The following is a 25,628-nucleotide window of genomic DNA, read 5'->3' on the forward strand; positions in this document are numbered from 1 at the left end:
TTGCCATTATGAACCCCTGAGTGGTTTCACGAAATCTATCACTAGTGATGAGGATACACTTTGGTCAATCCCACCGCCAAATACATACCCGATAAAGAGGTGGACCCCACTAGTCCTTCAAATGACTGCGCTCACACTTACCTTTTCCTTGAGGGCTTGTAACGGGCGATTCCCGAGAGATAACCCAGGGCACTCAACTTTTGAGAGGGTAGGTCAGACTTCAGTAATTGACTACTTTTTAATCAGCCTTGAAATTTGGAATAAAGTGGCAGATTTTAGTGTTGAGCAGCGCACCGAAAGTGATCATAATCCTTTGGTCACTACGCTGGATTTTGTTATCATTGATATAGATCAAGGAATTGTAATCCCCCCTGGAAGCGACCTTAGAATAGTCGATGGAGGGAGGCGTATTCGCTGGGCCACAATAATTCAATCCCCTGAAACAATGTCAAGAATGTATAACAGTATTATCCCCATTCTAGAAAAGGCAAGCATTGTTTCCGGAAAAAGCCTCAACGTTGGCCATTGTGATGACCTAGGGAAAATTCACCAGGAATTGGTTGTAACCCTGGGGCACTATTTTTTTAGTAGCAGGCCAATCTTGAGTAAACCACTTGGGGGAAAAAAACCCTGGTTCAGCAAGGGTTGTAGGGTGGCAAAGCGAACTCTGTTATCAACCCTTAAGAGGGGGAACCGTGTACACATAAAGGAAGCTAGGCTAGATTTTAAGAAAATTGTTTTTTAAAGTAAATCAGAATGGGAAGCAAATAGATGGATGCTATTAAGACTGCCCTAGATGCAAAAGATGCGAGGTCCTTTTGGAATTTGGTTCATACAGGGAAATCAGAGGGTAAGGCTACTATTGAACCAAATATCGCTGAGGAAGCCTGGCGCCTATACTTTAAGAAACTATATTCAATTATGTCAATTGAACCAAATGAGTCGCCGGTTTGTCTCCAAACCTCTGATCCCTCGTGGAACATACCACTTTGCACCAAGGCTGAGGTCAAACTAGCTTTAGATAAGCTACAACTGAATAAAGCACCAGGATTAGATAGGATCCCGGGAGACCTGTATAAAAATGAACAGGCAGTGTGGGTACCCTATCTCCAATTACTCTTTAACGCAATTCTTCAGGGCCTTCAGGCTCCTAGCACGTGGGCAGGGGCCAAGATTATCCCCATTTATAAAAACGGGTCCCCCATGGAGCCGGACAATTATTGGCCAATTAGCCTAATTGATGTGTCTCAAAAAATATACGCAAGGGTGTTATTAGAAAGATTGCAGGAATGGATTCGAGACCATGATATTTTGACCCCATTGCAAGCAGGTTTCAGGGCCAAAACCTCCACTATAGATCAGTTATTCAGGCTCCAGCTTATTTACTGGAAGCATGTAGTATTGGAAGGAGGGAGCTTTTATCTTACCTTCATGGATTTGAAATCCGCATTTGATATGGTGGACCGTAACCAGCTTTGGAGTATTCTGTTGGCTATGGGAGTTCCGCCATATCTATGCTTTCAGTTTAAACAACTTCACGAAGATACCTTCGCTAGGGTAAGATATGGCAAGATCGGGCAATTGACGGCTCCATTTTCCGTGGGTAAGGGGGTGAGGCACGGCTGTGTGCTTGCGCCGACCCTCTTCTCCCTCTTCCTAAACGGTTTAATTCAAGCGCTATCTGCCACTAAGGATATAGATTCCCCCAAACTAGCTCTCCGTAGATTCCCCGCATTAATGTTTGCGGACGATACCCTGCCGATACCCTGCTGCTTTCGAAGTCAGCAATGGGTATGCAGCGTGTGCTAAATGTATTTAGCCAGTTCTGAAAAAAGAGGAATCTTGTGGTTAATATTAACAAAACCAAGTACATGGTTTTTAATGCTAATTCCATTAACTGCCCGCACCCGGTGATGGAGGACAGACCCCTTGAAAGGGTACCCATTTTTGATTATTTGGGACTCTCTTTAAATGATAAAATGGGGTGGGGCCCCCAAATGGACACGGCTAATCTGAAATTGATTCAGGCTACAGGGGGGATTTTAAAAGTCCAGAAGAAATGTGTTTTAAAGATTATAAGCCCACCACTTGAAATCTACTAAATTCAAGCTAGGTCAGCTTCCCTATAGGGGGCAGAATTGTGGGGGGCATAGTATTTCTAATGCCCTCACAATAACTGAAAATCATTTCATTAGACAGATTCTGGCCCTACCGAAAAACACACCATTAGTTTCTCTAAGGATGGATTTGAATATCCTTCCTATTGCGGATCTTATTGCGACACGCCCGTTGCTTTATTGGCGGCGGTTGTGGAGTATTCCAGAGTTGGGATGTTATAGGGAAGAATTAAAAGCAGTAATGTCAGCATTAGGGGCTGGAAGTATACCTTGGCTTTCATTTATAAGGGACTCCTTTAGGGCAATTGGTAGGGAGAAGCAATGGATGAATCCAGAAGTCTCCTGCCCAGCCATTTCTAAGAAAATTTTGGCTAGTGCACTAAATGATTATAAACTGACTAAAATACTGTAGTCAGTCAACTCCTTGAGCTTAACCTATGGGTTCCTGAATTTTAAGTGCCACTACGAGTTTGAGCGGGTGTTGGATTCTATTCAACCGACATTAGCGAAGAAGTTGTTTCTACAATTTAGATATGGAACCTTACCGCTATTTGTGACTACAAATAAGTGGGAGGGAGTATCCAGTTGTCTTTGTCCTGGCTGCCACGCGGAGGAAGAAACTATGGTTCATGTAATGCTCTTCTGCGGGGCATATAAACAAGCTAGGCAGAAGTGGATCATCCAACTGTGTAGGAACCTGGGTATCAGGAGTTATCTTGATTTTTTTAGGATCCTAAAAACAGACACTGACCCGGTCCATGTGGTTGTAATATCAAAATTCTTGTTTGCTATGTGGTTAACTCGAAGAAATTTGCTAAAAGTGGAGCAGACCACAAGTAATCTATAACACCCGTTCTTTCTATTTCTGGCACTATGATTAATTCAGGAATCCCTAATTTTAGTCTGAGGTGGACTTGGGTAAATTAGATTGAGATTTAGTAGTATGCACTCTGGGTTTGAATGTCGACCTGGGGACTTTTCTTAGAATTTTATGAATTTTTTATATCTAATTTATATTTTTATGGTATGTTTTAAAGTCATGAAATTACCATAACGATGAATTTATATCTTTAATGAAATGTACTATTTTCCATTTTATGCCTAGACGCCAATGCATGCTGTGATCTAGTCATTTCAATCCAGTTTGGATTCATAATTGATGTAAATGTAATGTGCTTTTATGGCTATAAACGACCGCAATGATTGATGATGAATATCAAAACACAATATAAAGTGGAATTGTTAAGTGCAATCAGAAGTAGACACTGTCCATTCTTAACCACAATGAACTTGTGCCGAGGGAAATGAGATTCCCAACAAAGAAAGTGTCAAAATCACCTGAAGAAGTAGGTTGCAACTGAAATCCAATCGTACAACTTCGTTTTTTTTATTTTAAAAAACAATCTATTTCAACCTTCCCAATCCAAAGTGGCCCCTGTGTGTGACGTCATAACGCACCACGTCCTGTTTCCAAGGAAGTCTGACGCGCGGACAAAATACTGGAACATGAGCAGTGGGTTAGGAGCACCCAGGCCCTCGTCAGCAGCAGACTGGAGTACGGAAACGCTCTACGCAGGAGCCTCAGCCAAACTCCTGAAACTGCTCCAGCGCATCCAGAACACCTCCGCACACCTGATCCTCGACATCCCACGCCTCAGCCACATCACACCCCACCTGAGAGACCTGCCCCATCAACAAGAGGATAACCTTCAAACTCCTCACCCACGCACACAAAGCACGCCACAACTCCGGACCAGCGTACCTCAACAGTCGACCCAGCTTCTACACCCCCACTCGCCAGCTGCGCCAACCATGCCCTCGCTAATGTCCCGAAAAGTGACCGCCGGCGGCAGATCATTCTCCCACCTCGCCGCCAAGACATGGAACACCCTTCCCATTCGCCTATGGCAGACCCAAGACCTTCTGACATTCAGAAGACTCCTCTAGACCTGGCTCTTCGAACAGTAGCAGCACTCCCCCTCCCCTTAGCGCCTTGCGACACTCACGGGTAAGTAGTGCGCTTTACAAATGAATGATTGATTGATTGATTGATTGATTGAGCAGCGCACAAGCAGATCACGGCCGTAAACACCAAGGCGTGTTGCTGGGCAACTACAGTTTGAACTCAGGAGAGTTCCAACTTTGAATGCTAAAGCGCAAAGTATGGTTTTAGAGTTAGAAATAGCTGCGCTGCTCACCGAAAATGCTGCGTTGTTTCTTTAGAGCTCAAATGCGCTCCTACAGAGTATGTGTCACTCTGCCGTCGCGTCAACTCTGCCTGTCAGTATTTTTCTATCGATGGTGTCCTCCTTCATAGGTCCTTAAAGATCCCATCCTCGTCGCCATTTGTTACGAAGGACACATAAGGATTTCTTTTCATAGTAGGTTTATTCCATACAATGACAGGCAGGCACAGAAACACAACTTGTAAGCCAGCTATCCCATCTGTAACTGACTCTCAGCTACCGACAGGCAACTCTATAGAGTATTCAAGCAGAATGGGGAAAATATAAAAAAAAAAATGTTAAACCGACTTTATTGATTTTTCATATTCCGCTCAGGTATATCATACATACATACAAGCTCATAAACTACATTATACCAGCAGAATCCAATGGGCACTTGTAAGCATATCAAGTCAAGGCCTCGCAACTCGCTGGCTTGTCTAGGCCGCCCCATTCTTTGTTGCAAGGAAAATAGTCCCTCCTTATGTAGGGGTCACATTCCTTTCGTCAAGTAGCTTGGCCCTAGGAGGCTGAATCGTGTGTCCCTTAGCTTATGTGGAGACTTCCAACATCTATTCATCAGTTCAGAAAACAAGGAACGCAACCCCCCCCCCCCAACGCAAGCCCCCCCCCCACCCTGGTCCCCCATAACGCTACCTCCCTCCTCCCCTCACACATGTTGCTTTCCCTAACAGCACATTTGTTGCACATTATGCGCTCCGCACTCCATCGGATTCCCTATGTCAGTGATCCATGTCCCTCCTGGGATGATGCACCCACGTTAGTGATTCCCCCACCACCCTCTCGCCCTGTGGTCTGTGGTTGTGGTCTCATGTTGCAAAGAGGACACTCCAAGCCGGAAAGATCAGTCCTCATCGTCAGTCAGATTTTTAAGCAGGTCCACCATCATCACCCAGGCTCTCGCCGTGTCCCATAGTTTGTCGTTATCAGACCTCTGAGCCAGTTGGAGCTGGAGGGTCCCCTCACATTCTGCCCACTTTATAAAGTCCCGCAACCAGCACGCAATACTGGGGGCTGTGACCGCCTTCCAATGACTAGAGATTTCACGTTTGGCTAGGACTAACCCCAAATTCAGGAATTTACTGGTGGTTTTGTTACAGACAGTGTGGGGGAACCAGTGTAGCAAGCACATCCTTGGAGTATGCTGCAGTTCCCTATCTGTCACCTCTGTCAATTTAGCCAGGACCTCTCTCCAATACCCCTGAAGCAATGGGCAACCACAGAGCATGTGCAAAAATGCTGCATCCTCCAGTCTACATCGCGGGCAGGCAGTGCGGGACCCAAAAAAAACTCATTAATTTTGTGAGGAGTGAGGTACGCCCGATGAAACACAGAATTGGATGAGTTGAAACCTCACGTTTCGGGAGCACTTCCATACCCGTTCCATTAGCATCTCCCAGGGTTTTGCCTCTATAGGCATTCCCAAATCAGCCTCCCATTTAGTGCGCAATCCCGCAAGAGGAGCCCTGAAGCCCTGTGTCAGTCTCCGATTCAAGCATGTAACCGCCTTGATCCTACCTGCGTAGGTGACCACATATTGGCAAGGGAGGAAGACTTGTGGTTCCTCCAGCCCCTTTTCCCAGTGTTTACGCACAGCCGTCGTCACCGCCACATGCAGAAGAAAGTCCTGAGCAGGCAGTTTGTGTCGTTCCATGAGATCTTGGAATGGTAAAAGGGTACCATCCTCGTATAGATCCCCAATGGATGAGATCCCCAGCTCCTCCCATTCATGTAACCTTCCAGTCCCCTCCGTGTGGCAGCTCTTTGCAAAACCAAACCGCAATCTCGGGCGCATATGCCGGGCACACTTTGTTGCGTCGCAGAGCCCTACACCAACATTGCCACAACACCCAAAGCTCTCTGGGCACCTCCCTTTCATGCATCGGAAGCTGTAACAGAATCCTAATCAAGTGGCGAAGCCCCAGGTCCCTGCCTCTCTGATCTACCTCGACTCCCAGTTTCCCTGCCATCCCCTGTGTGAACCATTGGAACTGAGCTGCATGGTAGTAAGCCTCAAAATCAGGTGCTGCAAAGCCCCTTTCTTGTCTTGGACTCATCATAGTAGGCAACGCCACTCTTCTTCTCCCTGATCCCCATAGGAAACTTGAAACCATGGAGTTGAGTTGGGCGAAGCACTTCCCAGGCACCCAGAGCAGCAGCGTGACAAAATAATACAGTAAGCGGGGTAGGGTTATCATTTTTAGTAGTGCCACTTGTCCCGCAACCGACAAAGGTAGAGACCCCCAGAAATCAAGGTTACTCTTGGTGGTCCGCAGGGCTCGCCCTATGTTACCCTCAAATAAATCAGTAGCCTCATGATAAATTCTAACCCCCAAGTATGGTAAACAACTGCCTTCCCATCTTACGTCAATCCCCTCAAGAGGATCACCTCGCCCCCCCATGCAGCGGAAACAGACCGGTCTTGGCCCAATTAACCTTAAGTCCTGCGACTCGCCCCAGTTTCTCTAGAAATTCCCGGGCTCCATGTAAGTCATTAGTGGTATTGGCAAGGAACATCAGCAGATCGTCAGCATAAAAGGCAATATAATGCATCTGACCCATCCCCTCTAGACCCCTGTAGTGTCTACCTGTCCGCGCATGTACCGCTAATGGCTCCATTGCCGGGGCGAACAGAAGGGAAGACAGCAGGCCGCCCTGCCTCGTCCCCCTACCCTCGTCACAAGCAGCCGAAATCGCCCCCCCCCCCCCCCCCCCCCCTCCGAACCCTGGCCGTCTAGTGAGAGTAGAGAAGCTTCGTCCAGGCCACAAACACCTCATCCAAGCCAAAGGCCCTCAGCATCCGAAACCGATACGGCCACTCTTGGCTATCAAAGGCCTTTTCAATGTCTATAGATAGCACACATGCCTCATCGCATCCTGCCGCCGCCTCATGAATCAGTTGACATAACCTCCGAATATTCATGGCCGTGTTCCGGGTAGGAATGAACCCAGACTGGTCCCCGTGCACCAGAGTGGTCATGTGCACCATCAGGCGACTGGCCAAGATACCGCTCAGTATCTTATAGTCAATGTTTAACATCGCCAGGGGGCGATGCACTGTTCGATCCCACTCCGCCTTACCCGGCTTGAGGAGCGGTACAATCACTGCCTCCCTCGTCGAGGCAGCTAAGTAGCCCTCCTGTTTTGATCAATTGTAGAGAGACACCAACTGCGGAGCTAGCTCATCTACATAAGTGACGTAGAACTCCAATGGTAACCCATCAGTACCTGGGGTTTTGTTCTTGGCCATATGCTTGAGAGCTCTCCGGACCTCACCCAGTTCTACTGGTCGGCCCAGGTTCTCCGCCTATTCAGATTCAACCTGTGGTAACTCTACATCAAAGAAACCCTCCCTCTAGTTCTCCAGGGTCCAGTTTGCTGCAATAAAGGGTGGAAAAGTATTCCAAGAACTGCGTGTTAATGGCCTGCTGACTGTAATGTATGCCCCCCCCCTCTTCTCGTAGCTCGAGAATCGGCGTGCCCCTGCACGCAGGATTCGCCAGCCATGCTAGGAGCGCCCCGGACTTATCTCGCTCTGCTTGCGCCCTCACCATGTATGCCCTGTAATCAAAGCATCTCAGCCTCTCCACTTGCGTTGTCAACTCCTCCTTCACCCTCAGTAACCCTTCTTGTGTGTCCTCCCGTCCCGGCCTCTCCCTTTCTTTCTCTCTGAGCCGTTGTTCAGCCTGCTGTACCTCATTCAATAGAGTCCTACGAACTCCCACGGTTTCCCCAATGCACCGCCCGCGTATCACTGCCTTGAATGCGTCCCACTTGTTATGCAGACTGGAAGAGGTGCCCACGTTATGCTGGAAATAATCCTCTATAGCAGTACCTTTGGTGGTTCGGAAGACCTAGTCCTCCAAGACCTCCGGTCGGAGACGCCAACTAGGAGTCACTGTTTTAAGCCTAACCCAGTTCAGGGCCACCAAGATAAGGTTGTGATTAGAGGTTGTCCTAGCCAGATACTCACTCATTGTGATCAAGATGTGGACATCAGGGGAACACAACAAGGCGTCCAACCTGACATGCAACTCATGGACTGGTGAAAAGTAAGAGTAGTCATGATCCCTAGGATGATGAGCCCTCCAAGTGTCTGTGAGCTCCCACCTCTGATGCCATTCCCGCCTGACATCTGCTATTCTACGAGTAGGGGCGTCGGGGAGTGGTGGGTGGGAGCGGTCCATGTCCACGTCCGTCACACAGTTAAAGTCCCCCCCCCCAAAGAACAGGGCCTGTCAGCTCCCCCGCCAAGGTCTGTGATAGCTGTGCAAATAAGGCGGGCTGTTCGACATTGGGGGCATATATGCTCCCTAGCATAATGTCCTGCCCATCAAGCCGCCCCGTGACCACAGTGAACCTGCCCTCCGGGTCAATCACCTGCCTCACACATTGAAATGGTACCCCTGCCCGCACCCAAATCAGTGGCCTCCTGGCATAAGCCGAGTAAGAAGTGTGAAACACCTGTCTTCTCCAACGGCGTTGTAATGCCACCCCCTCCGCCTTCGTCAAGTGAGTTTCTTGCAGCAGTGCAATTTGCACTCCCCGCCGCACTAAGTAGGCGTGTATTTTGAGTCGCCGACACATGGTGTGCATCCCCCTTACATTGCAAGACATAACCTTAAGACCTATGGAGGTGCCCATGGTTCCATCGCATGCACGTGCTCTTCTAAACCCCCCTAGCAACATGTCTGACCCTCCCCCATCCCTCCCAACCCACAAACTTCCCCCAACTCCCACACCCCAGGACAGGCACACAAAACACGTTCCCATCCAAACCAAACTGCTCATATAAAGAGCCGTAACTAGGAGGTAGCGTGTGGCTCTCGCGCAATGCCTCCAGAACCGGCCCCCCCTCCTTTGTGTAGAATCCGCCGAGCCAGCTGGGTCCCCGGCAGTCTTGGAAAGTAATCATCTGCTGCTTTGCCCCACAGTAGACTGGCCCCCCGGATCAGGAAGTGCAACAACCCTTGTAGCATGGGCCCCGCATATCCCTTGTAGTCCCATAACCCAAATATTCCGTCAGCTGTCTGCGGGGTGACGTCCGGCATCTCCTTGGGCGCTAACAGATCCTGGGCTCCCTGTCCCACTCTTCTCCGCGTCAGTGTCATTCCTCGCCGGGCTGAGCATTCCTCGACTGATGGCCGCTGCCACCCGCACAGCACTGTCCCACTCCTGACGCCGATCCTTCGGAGAAGTGGGCCTCCCATCAGCGGGGTAGTCACCTGTCGTTCCCGCGGCGAGGTCGCCCCCGGGGTGCGCATCTTCGTGCCACGAGAATTAGGAAAATATACATAACAGGGATCCGCTAGCTTCCATCTGTACTGCGAATATATACTGGACAAGCTTGGCCTTTTCTGGCATTGTCCTCATATTCATTTCTATGGGACCCTGCTAGACACTTGCCTGCTACCTTTCCACAGACTGGCACTGTAGAGAATTGTCTGAACCTATTCCCTGTAGGGGACCGCCCTTAAAGAATAATGCCCTTTAAGAGATTTTTTGCTTTGACTAAGTCACTGAAGAATCCTCTGATGATGGGATTACAAATCCCTGCAGGCCTGTGGGACTCCTGGATTATCACAACAAAAACTGCATCTTGTCAGAAGCCATGACAGAGAGACACATTCATACACAATGCTCGCTGGGTACGAACTCTCACTTGTTTCACCAGTTTGTTGATGGTGTCGTACTCTGCTGACATCAGTGATTCACTTGACATTAGAACACACCAATTTCACGAGGGATTGCTTACAGCACAGGATTATCGTACCCCCCCCCCCCCCACCACACACACCTGACATGTACAAATTTGCATAGGTTATGTGGTCTTCCTATCACTCGAAGGTGCAACATCTTTGGCACATTTGTTAAATGTGTGGACTGTTTAGAGGCTGCGGTGAGGACTGTCGCTTGATTGGTGTGTTTGTTAAGTTGATATATTGGTGAAAGTTGATCAAAATGAGGCAAGCCCTCCTTCAACTCAAAGATGGCAACCAGGTGAGTTGAGAAGAAGCAGAGTGTCAACTCCAGGACACTGCAATAACAGGCTGAGCTATGGTGTACTCAGATATGCAACAGAGCCTGCACAAGAAAGTTGTCAAGATAGACTTGTGAGGGGAACGCTTAAAGGAGAGACTTAACAAAGAGGTAAACCACATAGACATGGTCGAATTTCCAATTTTTGGCACTGAAAATTATGGTAATGCCAGAAGTGAAACTTTCTTAAGATTGAAATGGTACTGGAGGTGATCAGAGCCACGAAGGTTTATCTCAATGAGAGATCACTTCATAATAACAGACTGACTGGTGTCTTGGCTGCTACCGAGACCCATCACTACTCTCCTCCATATTCTCAGGTATTGTGACACTGCCTGTGCCTGGTGTGGGAGAATTGGGAGTTCTGTTATACAGAAAATGCAGCATCCAGAATTCATAGCTTTGGTGCAGGAGGTGAAGAGGATGTTTATCGAAGTGAAGAAACCTGAAGGCCCTGCTTGGCCATGACAAGAAGGACAGGATTGGACACAATGATACTACCTCTCATATGAGTTGTATTTAAAGAAAAGCAGTTTATGGGTGGAATGCTTTGGCATCTGGCATTTCAGTCTTTTTTTCTTTTGCAAACTGGGCTCAACCAAATGAAGATTTGGTCACAACCTTGATCTAAAAGGACCAGTAGAGCAGGACCCTTGATGGGTTCTTTCAAGCAGGTCTGTTTGTATAGCTATTGTGGTATTATGTGGACTGTTCTTATGTTCAATGGGTTCCTAGGGAAGTGATCACTCACTGTTAGATTAATGTGAGGGCAGTTGTCCCCAACTTGGATCACAAGTTCACACCTGCCCTGTACTGGACATGTGCTTTATTTCAAAACCCCAATTCACCCCACCAAAGCTTCCGTTTGGGTTTTACGCTCTAAAGATGCACCTTCACTAATACACAATGTACATTGGTGGTATATTTTATCTCTGGTATTACGCACTGTTTTGGTGCAAAAACAGTTATCCCTGTTATGGCCCTCCTATCGGAACAAAGGTTCAAGTACATAATTGTATAAAGCATAAATATAACAAATATGAAAGTAATACAATAAAAAAAATGATATCACAAAAAGTAAATCATAAGAAATTGGAAAGAGAATACTGATACCTGTGCAAAATATAAACAATGTTTTTACTAAGACAATAATATAAAAAGATAATACAATCTTAAGCTAATGGTGCTCACACAATTACACAAAAAACAAGATCAGGAAACACAATTAACAGTGTAAACAGAAAAACAATGGCAGAGGCAGATAAATTCACAAACAAACACTGATTGGACAAAACACAAAACCAGGAGGGCAATCAATGCATGTACTTGAATAGGTGCCAAAGATAAGCGTCAACAGCGTTTTAAACAAATTAGATTGGTATGGTCATCATCAGGACAAACAACAATTGACAGAGCATCCAACAGATAATTCTGAAATAAATATATTAGGGGTGTCAAAAAGCAGAAAATCAATTACTAACAACATTACAAAAAGACCAAAAAATATGTTTGTTTTTTTTTATAATCAATTTTTATTAGCATTTTAAGAAGAACACAACAGAAGGAATTCATTGGTTGCAGCTCATACTCAGCGAACACGTTATAAGGAGAGACAACGGTACACATAGTTTGGGTGAGAGCCGTCCGTTCCGACAATACATTGTATGCAAAGGTGACTAGTACAGTAGACACTTCTGGGTTCACGGTGGAATCAAGTTGTACCATTTCCCCCATATCTTAGAGAACAGTTCAGGATAGCCCCGGGATTCAAATAAGGCCTCCTCTTGGGTCCCACACCGGTCCACCCCCCTCCAAAAAATATGATTTGTGCATTGAATTATGATTGTGTACTATTGGATTAAGGGTCACTTCACATTATGCATATTACATGAATGTAATTAATGTTTATTTATAAAGTATTCAATACAAATTTTTGATTTATGTACACTACATGACAATTTCTTTGTTCAGTTGCCTATTATGGTTTCTGGTTACTGATTATAATTGAAGTCATTCTTTATTTTTATTCATTTTTCTGATGTACCCACCGGTTGGAATTATTTACGATCATTGGTCAGTTAATCCGACATTTTCCGAGACACGTCGTCTCTGTTCGATTTCTATACCACCTGGGAGCAGTGACTTCTAAGATGCTGCTCCCAACACGCCAGCAATTTTTGTGCAGCTTCTTTTATCGATGTAAACCTGCAATTCCGGGTAGTGGTGCCAATCTCAATTATACCTTTATTATTATTCATTTTTTCTTGGTGCTCCTATTTATTTTAACGATTCAGAAAAGGGGGTGGTGATGAACAAAGTGTCTGAATTAAGCAGACCACTCTTACCCAGTCCAAAGATCAGGGCTTGATCCATCACCGTTATTTAGTTCACTGCCGCATCCCAGCTCAGAACCTGGCTATATGCAAATTAGTCTGTCCCTGGCCCAGTGCATCATGGGAACAGGGCAGACCAAACTACCAAGCCAATTCTTCACCAGAAAGGAGACAAGCTACCGGGGACCGGTTTCTGGCATTTCAGCCTCGTCGGCCCGGCTTGCTTGAATCCTGATGGAGCAGTGAGCAAGGGACTCATGTCTGAGTATACCCTGCCACACCTATAGTGGCCAAAAACGATTCAGAAAAGGGGGTGGTGATGAACAAAGTGTCTGAATTAAGCAGACCACTCTTACCCAGTCCAAAGATCAGGGCTTGATCCATCACCGTTATTTAGCTCACTGCCCCATCCCAGCTCAGAACCTGGCTATATGCAAATTAGTCTGTCCCTGGCCCAGTGCATCATGGGAACAGGGCAGACCAAACTACCAAGCCAATTCTTCACCAGAAAGGAGACAAGCTACCGGGGACCGTTTTCTGGCATTTCAGCCTCGTCGGCCCGGCTTGCTTGAATCCTGATGGAGCAGTGAGCAAGGGACTCATGTCTGAGTATACCCTGCCACACCTATAGTGGCCAAAAACGATTCAGAAAAGGGGGTGGTGATGAACAAAGTGTCTGAATTAAGCAGACCACTCTTACCCAGTCCAAAGATCAGGGCTTGATCCATCACCGTTATTTAGCTCACTGCCCCATCCCAGCTCAGAACCTGGCTATATGCAAATTAGTCTGTCCCTGGCCCAGTGCATCATGGGAACAGGGCAGACCAAACTACCAAGCCAATTCGTCACCAGAAAGGAGACAAGCTACCGGGGACCGGTTTCTGGCATTTCAGCCTCGTCGGCCCGGCTTGCTTGAATCCTGATGGAGCAGTGAGCAAGGGACTCATGTCTGAGTATACCCTGCCACACCTATAGTGGCCAAAAACGATTCAGAAAAGGGGGTGGTGATGAACAAAGTGTCTGAATTAAGCAGACCACTCTTACCCAGTCCAAAGATCAGGGCTTGATCCATCACCGTTATTTAGCTCACTGCCCCATCCCAGCTCAGAACCTGGCTATATGCAAATTAGTCTGTCCCTGGCCCAGTGCATCATGGGAACAGGGCAGACCAAACTACCAAGCCAATTCTTCACCAGAAAGGAGACAAGCTACCGGGGACCGGTTTCTGGCATTTCAGCCTCGTCGGCCCGGCTTGCTTGAATCCTGATGGAGCAGTGAGCAAGGGACTCATGTCTGAGTATACCCTGCCACACCTATAGTGGCCAAAAACGATTTATTTTAACAACTGTCTATTATCGGCTAGTAAGTTTGACGACTCCCAAAACAACCTTAGTCTTTCTGCGGCCTATACACCACCAGTGAGCAGTGCCTCTTAAGATGCTGCTCCCAACATGCCAACATTATGCGTATGGCATCCAAAATTGATGCAGGCACGTAGTTCCGGGTAGGTGAGTACCTCCACTTTTGACTTGTACTTTAAATATTTTGAAGATCTATATACCTTTTCTAAGCAAGAATTTGTGTTTCTTTTTTTTCATTTTCATTAGATACTAAAATATTCTCCTTTGAGCTGGCCATTGAGTCGGTACCGGCATTTCTGTGAGGGCCAAGATTTGTTCCGATGCTCCCCTTCTTCTTTCTTCCATAGAAAAGGTGCCCCACTCCTCGTATCCGGTGTTGAAAATTTCATATCACGGATTTAGCGACTCTAGCCCGATAAGTATCGACTGATTTTAACACACACTACAGGAATCTATGAAAGTTGGTCCTACCCCATAAATAAAGAGATTTGGCTGAATATTATTTGTCCTGATGAAGACATTACTACATGTCGAAACGCGTTGATAGACAACAGCCCCCCTCATACAATCTGGGATGACTTGATTGTTCCTCTAGTATCATTATCAGAACAAATGTCTTTTTAAAAAAAAAAAATTTGAATATTTTATTGTATCAAACATATCATGTATATGGGATTATATGTGTTTAATCTTTTTTTTATCAATATAATTAAATTTTTATATATCAGTACAGTTCATTGTGTTTCCGTTTGTGTATATCGTTTTTTAAATAGCCAGTTCTTGTTTTGTATTTCTGCCTGGGCTTATACCTTTGTGTTGAGCTAAAACACCCCATAAGAGACAGTGTTATACACATAAGGTTAGTAAAAATGAAAAGGGCTTCTTACACACCCTTAAAAAAGCCAAATGTTCGGGCATTGGTTGTCAACCTTTTACTTTTAATAAAGAAGGAAAGAAAAAAAAGAAGACCCGAGGAGAAAGAAAGCATAAAGGTGAGACAGAAAGCAGGAATGAAGGAGGAAAGAAAGAAGGGAAACAGGAAGGTAAGAAGGAAGAAAAAAAAGAAGACAGAAAATAAGAGATAAACAGCAAAAGAAGGAAGAAAAAGAAAGACAATGCAAGCAAAGAAGGAAGAAAAACAAAAGGGAAAGAAGGAAAAAAGAAGCAAGGAAGGAAAAAACAAAAAAGCAAGAACGAAATGGCAAGGAAAGAAGACAAGAAAAGGGAAGAAAAAAGGCTATGGAATAAAAGTAAAATGAAGCAACAAAAGAAAGCAATAAGGAAAGAAAGATAGTTTCAAACTGTAAACTTGTATTTACAGTTCATAGGAGCTGCTGTCTCTACAACTTTTTCAAACAAGTGAAATGGCAGAAGTCATATAAAGAAAGGTCACTCCAAAAGCAATATACAACAGTATTGGCAGAAGAAAGGAACTGATAAAGTTGGAATGTGCCCTGTACATCAGAAGTGGCCCGCCATCGCAGGATGTAAAAATAAAGGCAACACTAAAGTAATTATAAAGTAAAAACAACAACACTGGCAGAGAAGTGATTTAACTACTCTGTGTGGGGATGTGCTCATTGGGAGAGATCAAAATGCAGTCCCTCAAAGTGAAGTTAGCCAGTGGCTTAAGTAGGCTGACCCACTCCCCAGTGATGTATGCTGTAGTGATAAGTAACAAAATGTGAATGACACAACAACAAACCAATGAATGAGGAAGGTGGCTGAAAGCCCCTTTAAGTACATATATTATACATATAGTTTTAGTAAAATCAGACGTCTTGGCTAATGGCAGACCTAAAAAGAAGCAGCTGGACATCGAAGAAGTAGAACAGACAGGGCACAGCTTATTCTTGATCAAATATCAGTTGTTACATAGAATGCTTTTACACCGAATGCCTTTTCCATGCATGTAATAATTGACCTTCACAACGCATTTTTATACACTTATTTTTCAACACATTAGATGTTGTAACATCTGAATGTATATATATATTTATTTATTTATTTATTGCCTACTGGCGGTTGGCTGTAGGTAGTTATATAGTTAGGGCCAGACCATGTTTCCATACCTAAAGCGTTTTTTTTTAATTGTCTATATCTTTGGCACCGTTGGATGAATCTTCACAAAATGTTCCCAAAAAAGGGTCCAACTCAGTCCTGTTGTGCACACAAAGTTTTGGGGTGGTCCGTCCAGCTGGGGGCTAGGAAAGAGGGGGAATATAAGTGTGTTTCCCATACTAATTCCCAAAGACTCTTTAGACACATCCGCAGCCCGAATGGCTGAACGAAAATACACCACATTTTGCAGAAGGCTCGCTTTTGATCCGTAGATTGTGTTTTTTGTTATTGCGTGTGTATTCATTCATTAGTTGTTGAGAAATTTAAGGAAATCCAAATTAGGATATCTGTGATCGCAGTTAATTCACGTATAATAACAAGCTCATGCAAAGAACTGTAGAGCTCTGATTGGCTGCCAACGCTTCAACCTGGAAGTGTTGGCTGCTACCAGAAAAGTGGGCAGGGTAGAATGACCCAGGGCAAAAAAGCATTTTTTTAAATGTTATTTTAAATTGGCAGCAACACTTAAAAAATAAAAACAAGTGTGGTCTCCGGGCACTTGTTTTTAATTGAGCCTCCGAGTGGGCCTGGTCCTGGGGGCATGCCAAGGTTATTAAATTAAAGGAGTGGGTGCACGTGGCCACTCCGCCATGGGCATTTTTATGCCCTGGGTGACCAACACCTCCCCGGGCTTAATTTAATGCATGGGGGCTGTGCGTAAACACGCTCCCTCCAAGAGCCTGGGGACTACCACCTTCCCCGGGCAACAATTAACATTAAAGAGGGGGGTCTGCGTCGCTCCCCAGCCCAGGGACCACCGCTTCATGGGCCCAAATACAAGAAAGGAGGTGAGCCACGTGGCCCCCCTCCTGGAGCAATTAATGGCTCTGGGGGCCGCCACCCCACAGTGATGTAATATGTGAGATCATAAGCAGTGCATTGCGGGGCATGAGTTATAGTTCACTCAGCTAACTAGAACTGCTTAATTTCTCTGATTTTGTACAAGTGAAATGTCAGCTTAACTATAACATCCCTGTAACCTTTGTTTTTCCATTGAATTTCTAAGGTTTTTTAAATGTTAATTCCTAACTAGAACGCCCCTGTAACCTTTGGGTTTTTTCATAGAATTTATAAGTGTTTTTTTTTAGTTCTATTTCTTAATTGTGTATTTTTTTATGTGAGCCTCTAAGCTTTTTGTATATTCTTTCTATAATTAGATATTGTCTTTTATAATTATACTATATGCCGCTAAATTTTACGTCGATCCTAGCAGCATGCATGCACTGCTCTGCAAGCCCACCACTTCCACTTTGCTCCATGTTGTGTCTTGCTCAATTCCTTTCTTCTCATTCATAATACGTAGCTCTTTGGCCCACCTTTTGGTGTGTTTTTAAGTTTGTGGCAACCACCCATTCTACATGTCCCCTTACACTCCAATGTGTTTTTCATTTGTTTGCTGCACTCTTTTTCTTCACTGAATTTTTGCGGTGCCGTGAGCACACCTTCATCATGCTGCGCTATATTTTTTAGGGCTTTATTGGTTACTGTTTGCACAGCAGCAGCTAGCATGAGCAGCATGCAGGGGAGAACGGGGCACCTCTGCAGGCGCACACTGGCCGACCTCAGGGGCGCTGCTCTCTACAGGTACACCAGAGAAGTGTTCAGGAAGCTTGGCCCGTCGAACACCAGCCTCCCCTTCTACTCTGCTGTGATTACTGGCACTGGCTCCCCATCCTACCGCAGGTTCAATGCAGCCTGTCTGCCATCACAGCGCCCAGTGCTGCCAGCCACCTCCTCTTGTTTACCACTGCGTGCTCACCCTCCCCGGATGAGCCCTCCTCCTCCTCCTCACAGACACAAACCTCGAGGTGTCTCTTGTCGGCTAAGCTCACCCCTTACTGTTTGTGCATTGCTGAAGGCAGATTCAGGCTAGAAAAATAGGAACGTTGAGTATTGGGTGAGTTATTCGTAGTCTCACATGGCACGCGACATCCTAGGAACACTATTGATTGAGTGAGTAGTGTATAGCGTCACCTTTTATTGAAATAGATTCTAGGTTCTACTAGACTGAAAAGTAGGGATGACATATTAAAGGGGGTGATCCAGCGTCGGATTGGTAACACGGTGTGGGCTTTGGGTATGGGCGGACCGGAATAACAGGCTTGGAGGCCGTATGTAGTGAGCAATATCTGTAGCTCTGTTTATTAACACTGACAGTTATAGTACGTAGGGGCAGAGGAAACAGAAGAATGGAGAGGGAATCCGGAGGGTAGTCGTCAGGGAGCCGGGATCCGCGGTGAGCAGGTGTGGGGGTCTTCCTCTTCTCCGTCTTCGGTAGTCCGGTGGTCCTCGGAGGTAAAGAGAGACAATGACAGGGCAGTTAGTCCTTGGCCACGAGTACTAACCAGTGACACCAACACCCGGGTTGTGAGGGGGTAGAAGAGAGAGTGAGGGGGGTCGGAAGGGTCGAAGATGGAATGGAACTCAAGCAGGAAGGGAAAGGGTGCAAGTAGTGAGGATTCCGGTGGCGGTATTTACTATCTATGGTGTCTCAGGAAGTGCGCATATATACAGTGCTCCTAGGAGTGCTATACAGTGAGAGGAGTCGATATCTACACTATGATACAAGTCAGCCTGCAATTCAGGAGACAGGGTACTCACATGCCCCGCCGCAACTCTTCTCCGAGTTGCGGCTGCTCTCCAGCCACCTCCACAGGACTCCACCAGTCCTCGCTCCAGATCTCTTCCTCCTCGCCTCCGCTCTCCTCTTCTCCGCGCTCTCCGTCCACCGCCTTCAGTTCTCGGTTTGCTGTCTCCTGCCACGAGTCCGCCTTCAAGAACTCCGCTTCTTCTCCGTGGCGTCCTTTTCCGTGTTCCGGTCCGGGATCGTGGGCGGGACTTCCGGGGTTGGTGACAGGTACTTCCGGTTCGCCGTCCCTCGTACTCGTTTCCTGCATGGAAAGAGAAAGGGGGATATGCCGGGTTGCCAGGGACGCGGTGGGACTATCGTCGGAGCCCAGGGAAACGGTACTGAGCCACCGCCCGAAAGAGGTAGGGGAGGGGTCTGTTCCACATCCCTTTCCCCTAGCCATCTTTCTACTAGAGTTGGTTGGGGGAGGGTAACGAGACAAGTAGTCGGCATTTCCCTGTTCCACACCCTTGCGGTGTAGTGTTGTGAATCTATAGGGCTGAAGAGTCAGGAACCATCGTAGAACACGGTCATTGTGTCCCTTGTTTCTCGCCATCCATTCTAATGGCGCATGGTCCGTATATAGGGTGAATTCGCGACCATCCAAATAATAACGAAGGCTTTCTACAGCCCATTTGATAGCCAAGGCCTCTTTTTCGATGACTGCATAATTCCGTTCCCGGGGAAAGAGCTTTCGACTTAGGTAGAGGATGGGTCTCTCATGTCCGTCCCTATCTTTCTGCGACAGCACGGCCCCTATACCCTGGTCTGATGCATCCGTTTGCAGGATAAATCCCTTGGTGTAGTCGGGACTAACCAGAACAGGTTCGGAAACCAGGGCCTGCTTCAGTTGGCTGAAGGCCTGGAGCATCTCCGGGTTTGGATGACAGAGGGCCTCCTCGGCTTTTGTGGACTTCTTAAGGAGGTCCGTCAGGGGAGCAGCTGTTTGGGAAAAGCGGGGAATGAACCTCCTGTAGTACCCCAGGAGGCCCAGAAAAGCCCTTAATTCCTTTCGTGTTCGCGGGAAGGGGATGGATTGTATGGCTTCTATTTTTTTGCTTTGTGGTCTGATGACCCCCTCGCCCAGGAGGAACCCCAGATACTTTACGGTTTGAGCGGCCAGCGTGGTCTTGGAGGGGTTGATGGTAAAGCCATGGTTTCCTAGTGAGGAAACGACTTCTTGCAAGTGCTGTAGGTGTTGGGTCCATGTGTCACTATAGATGATGATATCATCTAGGTATGCCCCGGCGTATCGTGAATGAGGTTGAAGGACCTGGTTCATTGCCCTCTGAAAGGTGGCGGGGGCACCGTGAAGGCCAAAGGGCATCACCTTGAATTGGAACAGGCCATCCGGGGTTGAAAAGGCAGTTTTCTTTTTGTCCTCTGCGCGGAGTGGGATTTGCCAATAGCCTTTACAGAGGTCAAGGGTACTGATGAATTTAGCCTTGCCTATGCGTTCCACCATTTCATCAACCCTGGGTAATGGGTATGTATCAAAACAGGAGACTTTGTTGACCTCCCGGAAGTCGATGCAGAAACGTACCGAGCCATCCGGCTTCGGTACTAAAACAATAGGGGAGTTCCAGTGACTGATGGACGGTTCGATGACGCCCATTCGTAGCATCATGTCAGTTTCCTCCTTGATTACCGTCCTTCGAGCCTCTGGGACCCGATAGGGCCGTTGTCTCACGGTTTTCCCTGGTTCAGTTTTCTGGGAGGGGTTTGGTGCGATCAGGTGCGGCCTCCCACGCTTCTCTTGCCATGTCCAACAGGGTTCGGGGAGCCCTTCCATACAATAATTCATATGGGGAGAAACCGGTGCTTCTTTGAACCTTGCAACGGATAGCAAACAATGCTAGGGGTAGCATTTCTTCCCACCTTTTGCTTTCGAGGGCCAGCAGTTTCTTTAATGTGGTCTTTAGGGTGGCATTATAGCGTTCTACCAGGCCGTCGGTCTGCGGGTGATATGCAGAGGTCCTTATCTGTTTGACACCCAGCTGTGTGCAAACCTGTTTCATGAGGGAGGAAACAAAGGGGGTCCCTTGATCCGTCAGGATCTCTCGGGGAAAACCTACTCGTGAAAAGATGGAGATAAGTGCTTTTGCTATGTTCTGGGTGGTGGGTTGTTTTAAGGCCACCGCCTCGGGAAAACGAGTGGCATAATCCACCAGAACCAGAGCATACCGACACCCACTTCTGGATGGAAGCATAGGACCGATAAGATCCATGCCAACCCGACTAAAGGGCACGTCTATGAGGGGCATAGGCAGGAGAGGAACTCGGGGAGGGCGATATCGGCTGTTTTTCTGGCAAACGGGACATTCCTGACAGTAGCGTTTGATCTGCTGATGAACCCCCGGCCAATAGAATCGGTCAAGGATGGATTGTCCCGTTTTTACATCACCAAAATGTCCCCCTAATAGGTGGCTGTGGGCCAGGAACAACACTTTCTCCCGAAAGGGCCCAGGGATTAACAACTGTGATGCTTGCTGAGGGCTGCCCTTCCTGTACAATAGCCCGTTCCGTTTATAGAAGTAGGGACCTACATGAAGAGGGTCTTCGTTATCCAAAGCCTGGTTCCAGGCATTCTGTAGCATGGGGTCTTCTTGCTGAGCCGCTCGGAACTCCCTGTCGGTCTCCCATGGATGGTCGTCCACTTGCACGGGATATGCAGTTGCGTGCTTTCTTTTCTCCTTCTTCTTTTGGCTCTTGGTTTTGTGGGGTTTGTCCGGAAGGCTCGGGTTAGCAGTGGCCTGGGGAAACGGTGCTTCTGCCCACCACTTCTCGAGTGAGTCAGTTGTTTTCTGGAGGAGGTGAGGTAGTCCGCTGTAATCACTGCCCAGTATAATCTGTTCCGGTAAAGTGGGTATCAAGCCTACGTTCAGAAGGCTTCCTTGGTCTGCATGGTGTTGTACCCGCACCCTTGCGGTGGGATATGTCTTGGTGTCGCCGTGCACGCACTGGATGGCGACAGTACCGGTCACGGGTCCTATGCGAGTGGGCAGTTCTTGAGGGCGCAGTACGCTTTGCCGGCAACCGGAATCTGCTAGAGCGCTCAATGGTTGGCCGTCTATCATCACTGGACAGTGAAAACGAGGGGGTTCCATCTCCGGGGTGTCACACACCAGGTTTCTAACCAGCCCCACCTCCATAGGCTCTTCTCTCTGGGGGCAAACCCTGGCGATGTGGCCATAGCCTCCACAATGGTAGCACTGGGGTCCGGGGTTCGGTGGTCGTGGTAGGACAGGGTAAGGAAAAAGGGGAGTTGGTTCTGGTTTTCTTGGCGGTGGAGGTCTTTGGGCTCGGATGTGATTGGGGTGATGACCTCGGGTTAGGTGTTCATCCTTAATCCTTTGTGTCTCCTGGGCACGATTGAAAGCACTGGCGATTTCCACGGCCGTTTCTAGCGTTAGGCGTGCGTGCTGGCGTACCCACTTCTGCGTGGAGGGATGCAAGGAAGCCAAAAACTGCTCCAGATATATTTTGGCTAAAATGTCATCTTTGGAGGAGGTGGCGGGTTTCAGCCACCGATTAGCCAAGTCCTGGATACGGAAGGAAAGAGCCCTGGGGTTTTCTTGTGGCCCTTCCTTTACTTGTCTAAGGCGTATTCTATAGGTGTCCTCGTCGATCCCTAGGCGTTCCAGAATGCATGTCTTTATGTCGGCATACGGGGTCTGTCCTTGAACGTTGGCCTGCTGGTAAGCTGCCTGTAGCTCCCCGGTAAGCAAAGGTCCCAAATAGTGACCCCAGCGGTCGACTGGCCATGCAGCAGCCTGGGCCAAGCGTTCAAAATTAGTAAAGAAAAAGTCAGGGTCTTCGCCTGGAACGTACTTTTGTAGCACTACCGACGGAAGGGATGTCACGGGCCTCTGTTGTCCCAACACGTCGGTCAGTTTTCCTAGAGCTTGGTCCTGGGCCGTGCCTTGACCCTTCAGGACGTCGTGTAATTGCCCGCGGTCCTCTTCGGCCGTCTTTAGGAACTGTTCCATGAGCCTTCCCATCTGCTCCTGGGATTCAGCCAGTTTTTTTACTGCTGCCTCCATGCTTCCGGTGTATCCCACTTCTGACACCACTTGTGGGCTTTGGGTATGGGCGGACCGGAATAACAGGCTTGGAGGCCGTATGTAGTGAGCAATATCTGTAGCTCTGTTTATTAACACTGACAGTTATAGTACGTAGGGGCAGAGGAAACAGAAGAATGGAGAGGGAATCCGGAGGGTAGTCGTCAGGGAGCCGGGATCCGCGGTGAGCAGGTGTGGGGGTCTTCCTCTTCTCCGTCTTCGGTAGTCCGGTGGTCCTCGGAGGTAAAGAGAGACAATGACAGGGCAGTTAGTCCTTGGCCACGAGTACTAACCAGTGACACCAACACCCGGGTTGTGAGGGGGTAGAAGAGAGAGTGAGGGGGGTCGGAAGGGTCGAAGATGGAATGGAACTCAAGCAGGAAGGGAAAGGGTGCAAGTAGTGAGGATTCCGGTGGCGGTATTTACTATCTATGGTGTCTCAGGAAGTGCGCATATATACAGTGCTCCTAGGAGTGCTATACAGTGAGAGGAGTCGATATCTACACTATGATACAAGTCAGCCTGCAATTCAGGAGACAGGGTACTCACATGCCCCGCCGCAACTCTTCTCCGAGTTGCGGCCGCTCTCCAGCCACCTCCACAGGACTCCACCAGTCCTCGCTCCAGATCTCTTCCTCCTCGCCTCCGCTCTCCTCTTCTCCGCGCTCTCCGTCCACCGCCTTCAGTTCTCGGTTTGCTGTCTCCTGCCACGAGTCCGCCTTCAAGAACTCCGCTTCTTCTCCGTGGCGTCCTTTTCCGTGTTCCGGTCCGGGATCGTGGGCGGGACTTCCGGGGTTGGTGACAGGTACTTCCGGTTCGCCGTCCCTCGTACTCGTTTCCTGCATGGAAAGAGAAAGGGGGATATGCCGGGTTGCCAGGGACGCGGTGGGACTATCGTCGGAGCCCAGGGAAACGGTACTGAGCCACCGCCCGAAAGAGGTAGGGGAGGGGTCTGTTCCACACACAGGCATTCAGGCAATGCCCGAGGGGCCGGTGTCCGAATTCTGCTGTGGGCCTCTTTTTTTTAGCTGTCTGGGGGGGGGTCATTTGGGCGCTGTCTCTATTGTTCGAACACAGCCAGCGGCCCACAGGTGTCCGAGTAGCCTTTCTAGAGGCGGATGGCCGCTCATTATCTCCGTTTAGCAAGAGGTGTCCCTCCCTTTGTCTCCGTGGCAGGCCCATTAATGTGTGCACATACTGAGCGGGGGCAGGGGGCCTGAGTAGAAGTGGACTCGCTTGTTTCACCACTGTAAACTTAACGCGTGCATCCCTCCCCCCACTCCTATTGTTTTTTTTATAGGATTACGCCAAAGCAGTGATTTGAAGGAAGCCATTATGCAAATGTGGGCCGATTTTTTTTTTTTTTGCGTGCCCTGGCCGATTTTCAATCCCAATCCAACCCTGGGGTGATCATTGTTTGTGTTTGTGCAGAGCCACTGACTGTTCTAGAATACCTTTTGGCAGCGTATCTGCGTCATCTCTTTCCTCTCTGTACTATAAATAACCAATGGCCTCGCTGAGTACAGCGGGAAGTGAGGCCGCTTCCTTTATCTACATACGTACGCTGAGTACAGCAGGAAGCGAGGCTGCCTCCTTAATCTACATACATAGACCTGGAAAAGTGTAAATGTCTACTTTCACTGCTGTGTGCTTTCAGACTGCTGCAATATTGGCTATACACAATCTCATTTATTAATGTTTAATTAGCTTCTCCTTCTCCAGGGGTGGGGCTGGCCTATAGGCTCTGACAGGTCAGCGAGTCAGTTGTTTCTTGAGCAGTTTGTGGGCCTATTTTATGGTCCGCTGGGCTGGTTTTAACTGTAGATGCATCTGATGTTAAAACAAACATACAGCACAGGTCAAGAGTCCATTTTTAGCAGCAGAGGTTTTAGCTCACTATTGAGGCGGTTCAATCTCAGAAACAATACACTTTTCATAAACAAGCCACTTCAGCGTGTGTCCCAAGGATCTGGAGCGCCACCCACTCAGAAATCAGAACAGCACAAACCCTCTTAAAATTCACGAAGAAACTGAAAGCTACCTCTGATAGGCAGTGTTTGAAATGGAAAAATAGAAGTGCAGGAACACTGTACCAGAGTACATGCTTGTTTCTGAGTAGTGCCGGTACTCACCAATTAAACGTATTACGTCACTCTTGAGAAGTGCAGGTACTCTCCTTCTCAAAAAGAAAAAGTGCTGGCACTCAGTACCAGACAATACAAGCCCATTTAAACAACTTCTCACACCTCCCACTAACTCAGCCTCCTCCCTCTCCCTTAATGCAGCCTTACTGGGATTTTCCATATTTACACTGCTTCACTGCTCGTCAGCTAGGTTGGCACCTTAGAAATAGAAAAAGGTATATATATATCTCCTACTGGCGGTCGCCAGTAGGTATATATAGTTAGGATTTTTTCTCTATGGGTTTTTTGAAAATTCTATGTCTAATAACTTTGGCGTTTGTGGACGGAATTGGCTGAAATTTTCAGGAAAATGGCACATTTTGTTTCTGAGCAGCCCCTGAAAATTGGGGGGGGGGTTCGTCCAGGGGGGGTCGAGAAAAAAGGGGGGTCCCAAAACGTGTTTTTAACATTGAGTTTTCCATAGGGTGGTTGGCCTCACTTTTAGCCCGAACGGCTGAATGGATTTGCACGAAACTTGGCAAAATTGTAGGGACTGGTAGCCCGATGTGCCTTTTGTAGGTCTCAATATATGTGCTAC

The 25,628-nt window shown here is 47.6% G+C and overlaps 1 protein-coding gene across 3 annotated transcripts in view; it reads left to right on the forward strand.

The window, feature by feature from the left end:
• The window catches only part of DTX3L (deltex E3 ubiquitin ligase 3L), a 239,745-nt gene that overhangs the window by 150,934 nt on the left and 63,183 nt on the right, over positions 1-25,628 (forward strand). The window lies entirely within an intron of this gene.

Source organism: Lissotriton helveticus, chromosome 3_1, assembly GCF_964261635.1.
Source record: "Lissotriton helveticus chromosome 3_1, aLisHel1.1, whole genome shotgun sequence".
NCBI classification, from domain to species: domain Eukaryota; kingdom Metazoa; phylum Chordata; class Amphibia; order Caudata; family Salamandridae; genus Lissotriton; species Lissotriton helveticus.